At 45.2% G+C, this 8,341-nt stretch overlaps 1 long non-coding RNA gene across 1 annotated transcript; it reads left to right on the top strand.

The window, feature by feature from the left end:
• The first annotated feature begins 224 nt into the window (after nucleotides 1-224).
• On the top strand, nucleotides 225-1,099 carry LOC123163113 (uncharacterized). The gene is made up of 3 exons (XR_006481721.1): nucleotides 225-386; nucleotides 470-587; nucleotides 736-1,099. It is a non-coding gene; the product is annotated as an uncharacterized lncRNA (long non-coding RNA).
• The last annotated feature ends 7,242 nt before the right edge of the window (nucleotides 1,100-8,341 follow it).

The raw sequence follows: 8,341 nt of genomic DNA on the forward strand, positions 1-8,341 counted from the left end.
CTGTTTGCGCGAGCGAGGAAGGATATGGACGAACAGAGAAAGCTGGGAGGAGGAGGAGAGAGAGGTCGACGAGCAGCAGAGGAGCGCGGTCAAACCGGCAGTTTCACTTCGGTGCGAAAAGCAGCATTGGAAACAAGATTGGCAGGGCTGGCGTATGACTGAGTTGCGTTGGCGTTACCAGTCCGGCGCGTATAAGTAGGAGCGACGGCGAGCCGGAGGTCACACAGCCGAGCACCAAGATCTCTCTTCCTTCCTCCTCCTCCTCCTCCTCCTCCAGTCGTCTCCTCCGGCCAGCGCGAGCGAGCGAGCTTGAGAGAGGTTGGTACCCTGCAGGTAGCCATGGACGGCCACCGCCGCGGGGCGCGCCGAATTCTGGCGCTCGAGGCGTACGCACCTCTAACCATACACTCCATCTCTTCCAGCCTTAATTTTCTTTCTGTTTGTGATCTCATTACCGCCGGTGTTGCAGGGCGTTCAAGCAATGCCCCCACCCCGACGAGACCCAGGTCGCTAATCTGAGCCGCGAAACTGGCATGACGCCCCAGCAGATCAAATACTGGTTCCAGACCCGGCGGGCGCAGATCAAGGTATGTACTGATAGGTAGCTCTAATAGATGCACTCCTTGACCTTCATTTTGAGGAACGAACTTGCCAACCTTTTGGCTGGCTTGGGTCGGATTTTCTGCATTTGCGTGGGCCGATGGAGATTTGTAGTTAACAAAGTTCTTATTGTAGGGATCTTCGTCGAACACGAGGCCTCCGACCCAGGGATCTTCATCGTCGGATCCTTGATGCTCATTCGACAACTTCGGGGAGGCTGATCCGCTCATGGTGGCTGATGTTCCTCACTATCGTGGTCTTCCTCAGCTTAGTGTTTGTGTGTGTGTTTCGGCTTGTTAGCCAAGGACCCCTTTCGGGTTTTTATCGTGTGTGTGTGTGTGTCAGCTCTTGAGCGTTGAGCCCGCCTGGAACCTAATGGGTTTGTATCGTGTTTGTGTTTGTGCGCGCGCGCGCGTCGGCTCTTGAGCCTTGGACCCTAGATGGGTTTGTATCCTGTTTGTGTTGTGTTTGCGTTGCATTTGAATTTTAAACTCTGCCACAGTACCCTGAACCTTGTATCTTTTTTACATTAATCCCTCGCTTTATTAAACTGACAAGAGATTACAATCTGACTGGATAAACCAAGTCAGGAATCCAGGAATTACATCAAAGCAAGTAAATGAAGAAATGCTAAGAGCTTCTCGTGCGCATAGGTGCGCCCCCCAATTTACTTCGTGTCAAATCCATAGAAGCTTGAAACCCTGGAAAGTATCGGCTAAACTCTTTATCTCTCTCATATATGCGCACCATTTACCCTTATAGTGCCATAAATCAACTAGATCAGAGCAATCCATCTGCATAATGACATGACTTTCTCCTCTGCTGCTCGCTGCTTCAAGGCCCTCGCGGCAAGCATATAGTTCGTTTATGAAGGGGTCCTCAACACCCTTGTGTTGGTTTGCACCAGCTTCCAAAAAGGTACCTCGGTGATCCCGAGCCGGCCAATCTTTGCTGCACGTCACCATCTGCATTGATCGCTACCCAGCCCTCCGGCGGGGGCAGCCACCGTTGGTCAATGTGCCCAGCAGCAGGATCATTCAGGCGCAGCGGTAGCTCGAGTGTGGCTACTATCTCATCAACAAGTACCAACGATTTAGCAGGCTGGTACCCTGAACCTTGTTATAAACCGTAAGGGAGCTGGCCGGCGCACAGTACCCTTTTCCAATTTCTGGAGATTCTATATTGTTGGGTAAAACCCCTTTCACCCCTCATGTAATGAGAAGAAGAATCCCTTTTTTTTTTGCTGTAGCATATGAGTATATGACTTCACCACTAATTTATAGTGCTTTAGTAATATCCCAAGATGTATTTGGAATAAAAGCAAAGAGTTTTATGGTTAATTTAAATTCCATTATTGATGTTTGTTCATTTGACCAAATGACAAGCCCTGGTGTTATTCTTCCTGCATTCATGGTCCTTTTGAGCCATCATTCAGAAAGGATAAACTCATGGGGGCTAAGCAAGTTAGCTATGTTGGGGCTTAGCTTTGAATAGGCAATAGCAAATTATCTGAATATTTCTGTTTCTTGTCTTGTTTATTGATATACTTGGGTCAGGTTATATCAATGGGCTACAAACTTAAGTTATAACTTCGGAGGTATTTAAATTACGTATTAGAAGATCAGATCACTGATCTGTGGGCATCCTTTGTTTTCTGAAGAATTAGCATTTGATTTGGTGTAATTCAGAGTCAGCTGGGCATAGCAAACATTCATGAGGTAGTTCTGATTTGGGGTCAATTATGCACTGTTGTAGCCAACATTGGGTATGGAGGTTGTAGGGGATGCCACATGCACGTTCTTTCGCCGTGTAATTTTGGTATTCTATTCAGGTATGGTGGTTGAGAATATGTAACTCTCTCCTTATGCGGTTGCTTTGTTCATATTACTAAAGCACTATAAATCAGTTGACCCTTCATATTTTTGTCATAAATAATTCCTAGAGATTAAGTTGTTTGCTCCATCTGGTTAATAGTTTGTACTGTCAAATAGATAATCCAATATCCAACTGTTCAAGATTTGCATGCAGAATCTGGAAGAACCCAAAGCACCGACGAGCTTTCATAAAGGTTCTTGACAAAGATCTTGCATTTTTAGGCTTTTGGTGTTCCCTTTTCTTACCAGATATTTTGGTCATGGGTTTGACTTCATCCCCAGATCCATAAAACCTTATGTGGTTGTGATTCATGACATGTACCAGTATTAAGTGGTTGAAACAATACCAACAACGGGCACTTGACGGGCGCGGCGTGCTGCCCTGCTAGTGAAAAGTAGGACCGGTTTGAAAAATAGCTCAGTTTTTGAAAAATCAGAAGTTCTGTCCTATGGAGGACATTTGGTCCTAGTCAACTCTGTGCTCACCAGCCTAACTATATTCATGCTCTCATCTTCAAAGTATCAAAATGGGTAGAAAAAAGAATTGATTGCTACTGATCCAGATTCTTCCGGCAGGGTGATGAACATAAAAGAAAAGATCGCTTGGAGAACTGGGATATTCTTTGTAGGCCAAAGGACCAAGGGGCTGGGATATTCTTAGCAAATGGCCATATACGTCCACTCTAAGACTCCATCTCGAATAACGGCACAGACGTCGAGCTCACCATTTTGGAAGGTCTTGATGAAAGTAAAGACTGCATTTCTTTCGTAGAGGCCTTTGTTAAGGTGGGCGATGGTCGTATTATAGATTCCGGGAGGATACCTGGCAAGGAGACGAGCCATTGGTATTACAATAGCTGAACCTTTATGATACTGTGCAATGGAAAGAGGTTGATGTTAATACAATATCTATCTGTGACAAGTCCGTTGAATGTCTAGTTTCGGCGAGCCTTAGATGGGATAAGTGGACTGCTTGGTTTGATTTAGTACGTCAGTTGATGTCGATCAACTTAACTAAAGACTCGTTACGATGGTGACTGACTCCTTCTGGTCTTCGGATCTTATTAACGATGGACTTTTTATAGACAACACATTTGAAAAACTAAAGTTACGCTCAATAACAATAACAAAGGCTTTAGTCCCAAACAAGTTGATGTAGGCTAGTGGTAAAACCCACAAGATCTCGCGATTAACTTATGGTTCGGACGCATAGATAGTAAGTTTTCACGCATCCCTGTATATAGCTAGTTCTTTGGTGATACTTCAGTTCTTCAGGTCTCTCTTTACGGACTCCTCCTATGTCAAATTCGGTCTACCCTGACCTCTCTTGACATTCTCCGCACGTTTTAACCGTCCGCTATGCACTGGAGTTTCTGGAGGCCTGCGCTGAATATGCCCAAACCATCTTAGACGATGTTGAACAAGCTTCTCTTCAATTGGTACTACCCCAACTCGATCCTTCCTCATGTGACCACACATCCATCTCAACATACGCATCTCCTCCACACCTAACTATTGAACATGTCGCCTTTTAGTCGGCCAACACTCGGCGCCATATAACATTGCGGGTCGAACCGTCGTCCTGTAGAACTTGCCTTTTAGCTTTTGTGGCACTCTCTTGTCACAGAGAATGCCAGAAGCTTGGCGCCACTTCATCCATCCGGCTTTGATTCGATGGTTCACATCTTCATCAATACCCCCATCCTTCTGCAGCATTGACCCCATATATCAAAAGGTGTTCTTCTGAGGCACCACATGCCCATCAAGACTAACCTCCTCCTCGCGCCTAGTAGTACTAAAACTGCACATCATGTACTTGGTTTTAGTTCTACTAAGTCTAAACCCTTTCGATTCCAAGGTTTGTCTCCATAACTCTGACTTCCTATTTACCCCCGTTCGACTATCGTGAACTAGCACCACATTATCCGCAAAGAGCATACACCATGGGATAGCTCCTTGTATATCCCTTGTGACCTCATCCATCACCAAGCCAAAAAGATAATGGCTCAATGATGACCCCCGGTGCAGTCCTATCTTAATCGGGAAGTCATCAATGTCGACATCACTTGTTCGAACACTTGTCACAACATTATCGTACATGTCCATGATGAGGGTAATGTACTTCGCTTGTACTTTGTGTTTCTTCAAAGCCCACCACATGACATTTCGCGGTATCTTATCATAGGCCTTCTCCAAGTCAAACACCATATGCAAGTCCTTCTTCTGCTGCCTGTATCTCTCCATAAGGTGTCGTACCAAGAAAATAGCTTCCATGGTCGACCTCCCAGGCATGAAACCAAATTGATTTTTGGTCACGCTTGTCATTCTTCTTAAGCGATGCTCAATGAGTCTCTCTCATAGCTTCATTGTATGGCTCATCAGCTTAATTTCACGGTAATTAGTACAACTCTGAACATCCCCCTTGTTCTTGAATATTGGTACTAATATACTACGTCTTTCATTCTTCTGACATCTTGTTTGCCCGAAAAATGAGCTTGAAAAGTTTGGTTAGTCATACTATCGCTATGTCCCCGAGGCCTTTCCACACCTCAATGGGGATACAATCAGGGCCCATCGCCTTGCCTCCTTTCATCCTTTTTAAAGCCTCCTTGACCTCAGACTCCTGGATCCGCCACACAAAACGCACGTTGGTCTCATCAAAGGAGTTATCCAGTTCAATGGTAGAACTCTCATTCTCCCCATTGAACAGCTTGTCAAAGTACTCCCGCCATATATGCTTAATCTCCTCGTCCTTCACCAGGAGTTGGTCTGCTCCGTCCTTGATGCATTTTAGTTGGCCAACATCCCTCCTCTTCCTCTCGCGGATCTTGGCCATCTTGTAAATGTCCCTTTCGCCTTCCTTCGTGCCTAGCCGTTGGTAGAGGCCCTCATACACCTGACCCCTTGCTTCACTGACATCTCGCTTTGCGGCCTTCTTCACCATCTTCTACTTCTCTAGGTTGTTTGCACTCCTATCCAGGTATAGGCGTCTGAAACAATCTTTCTTCTCCTTAATCGCTTTCTGGGCATCATCATTCCACCACCAGGTATCCTTAGCTTCGCTTCTCCTTCCCTTGGACACTCAAAACTCCTCTAAGGCCACCTTACGAATGCAAGTCGCCATCTTCATCCACACATTGTCTGCATCCCCTCCTTCCTCCCAAGGGCCCTCCTTAATGACCCTCTCCTTGAAGGCCTGAGATACCTCCCCCTTGAGCTTCCACCACTTCGTTCTAGCGACTTTGGCACGCTTATCCCACTGGACACGGATCCGAAAGCGGAAGTCAGCAACCACCAGCCTACGCTCAGGGACAACACTCTCACCAAGTATCACCCTACAATCTAGGGACGCACGCCTATCTTATCTTCTCGAGAGGATGAAATCAATCTAGCTAGAGTGTTGGCCACTACTAAAAGTCACCAGATGTGATTCTCTCTTTTTAAAGGGGGTGTTATCTACGATCATGTCGTAGGCTAGAGCAAAGCTCAAGACATCTTTTCCTTCGTGATTCCTGATGCCATAGCCAAAGCCCCCATGCACCCCTTCAAAACCAGTGTTAGATGTACCCACGTGGCCATTGAGGTCTCCTCCTATGAAGAGCTTCTCGCCAATCGGGACACTCCTAACCATGTCCTCCAGGCCTTCCCAGAACTCCCTCTTGGTGTTCTCATTGTGGGCTACTTGCGAGGCATACACGCTGATAACATTGAGAACTAAGTCCCCAACTACCAGCTTGACCAGGATAATCCGATCCCCACGTCTCTTGACGTCTACCACTCCATCCTTGAGGCTCTTGTTGATCAACATGCCTACGCCATTTCTGTTTGCAGCCGTCCCCATTTACCACAGCTTGAAGCCGGTATCCTACACTTGCTTCGCCTTCTGACCCCTCCATTTGGTTTCTTCGACGCAAAGGATATCAACACTTGTCCTCAGCGCTGCATCAACTAGCTCCCGAAGCTTCCCTCTCAGAGACCCTACGTTTCATCTACCTAAGCGAATCCTCCTAGGCTCGGCTAGCTTCCTTACCCATCACACTGGTCGAGTCAAATGCGAAGACCCTTGCTCATCTTTCACTACATCCGGACGTCGATGTAGCGCGTCACTAAGGATGCGACGACCCGATCCTCGCTCACTTGACACCGTATCCAGTGGCGCGTCGCTGAGCGGGTTACCCCATAACGAAAATCTTTTGGGTTTCATCTCCATAAGAGTGGCTGGGTTTTTACATTGGCTCGCCAAGCCTATCACAACCCACCTTCTTTACCGGGGATTGGGACCGGCTATGTTGAGACAACATAGGCGGAGTTAAAAAAAAGTTCCGCTCAACATTCAATAAAATGGTTTCTCTATAAAGTGGTCATCTTAGCGAAACGAGGTATCAGGATCCTCTGCCAAGACAAAGAAGCGCAAGTATTCTGCAGCCCAGTCAAGCTCAAATGATGAACTTAGTTCTTCTTTCAATGATGTCGGAAGATGCCTTCTAGTACCCATTGATCCTGGTCAGTGATGCAGCAGGTTAGTTCTATCATCTGTTGCTTTTCTCTTTTCTGTTTTGCTTCTTGGATTCAGTCGTTTTACCTTTCGACATACATCTAATATACAGAAGAACTTAGTAGACACAATCTCTCTTCAGGTTTGACAAACGAGGAATGAGTTTCTCGCAGATAAAAAACTAGACTGATACAACTTGCTTATTAGTGGAATATATTCGCATGCATCCATTTATTAACTACTTCCAAAAATTGGAAGTAAGAAAACATTATGTTGCCAATCGCTCCAACATTATGTGCCTGCAACAATTAATGTGCAAACTGCTTAAGTTCAACTTGTTAGCTATGTTTTTTGTTAGCTATTTTGCTGCTGCAGTTCAAACATAAACAACCTCACACGAATAGGAGAAAAAATAATTTTTCACACTAATTGGGGGTATTTGTTAATTTTTTGTTATTGTATTCGTGGCAATCACTCCAATTATGATACAATTATATTTTCACTTGTCAATATATATGTCAAAAGTAGGAAAACACATGTTGGCATTCATATCGTATAATTATTGCCAAAGGAAAAGGGTGAAACTTAACGAAATTAAGCCAACAATAGCTTGAGACACCAAGAGATCAAGGCAAGACAAAAACCTGCCGGAGCTTGATGGTGACGGGGGGGCAACAATGATGCGGTAGCCAACAATAACCTGAGACTACGGTGGCGGTAGCTCCTATTCCTTCATCTTCGACGGCAATGTCACCCCTGCTTCTCTACCTCCCTGACCACACAAGACAAAATAGTTTCCATGGAGAGGACAAGAAGCACCCCAACTCTTGTAGTTGTCCGCTATATACAGCCCGGTGTTTCCATTCCAGCCTCCTGCTTTTCTGCAAAAATCAAACAGAAAGATTGTTTTTTCTGGGAAGACTCTTTTGTCTTCTTCAGTTTTTTCTTTGTTTTTTTAATTGGTTTATGTATCGAACTAACTTTTCATAAAGACCTTGAAGGGGGCATAGATCAAAAAGATCCTGAACCATTACAATGTTAAACATCATTGTACATGAACTATCAGGTGTAGCAGCTACAAATAGTGTTTTCAAGTCCTAGGAGATCAATCCACACCCTCAGCAGCCTTGCATCATACGAGTAGAATCCTAGTAGCGACACTATCTTCATACCAAGTCTTGAACATCATTCACTTCTTCGAGGTGTCAATCCACTTTTGGTGCCTTAATCCTTGTGAAAGTTCCGTCAACTACAATATACCATGAAAAAAGTTAGTCCGGAATCTGAACAAGACTACCAGATTGAGATGTCAGTACAGCTGAATACGTGATATATAAACAGAAACCTACACTCCTGTAAGAGGCATGCAATG

Source organism: Triticum aestivum, chromosome 1D (assembly GCF_018294505.1).
Source record: "Triticum aestivum cultivar Chinese Spring chromosome 1D, IWGSC CS RefSeq v2.1, whole genome shotgun sequence".
Taxonomy (NCBI): Eukaryota; Viridiplantae; Streptophyta; class Magnoliopsida; order Poales; family Poaceae; genus Triticum; species Triticum aestivum.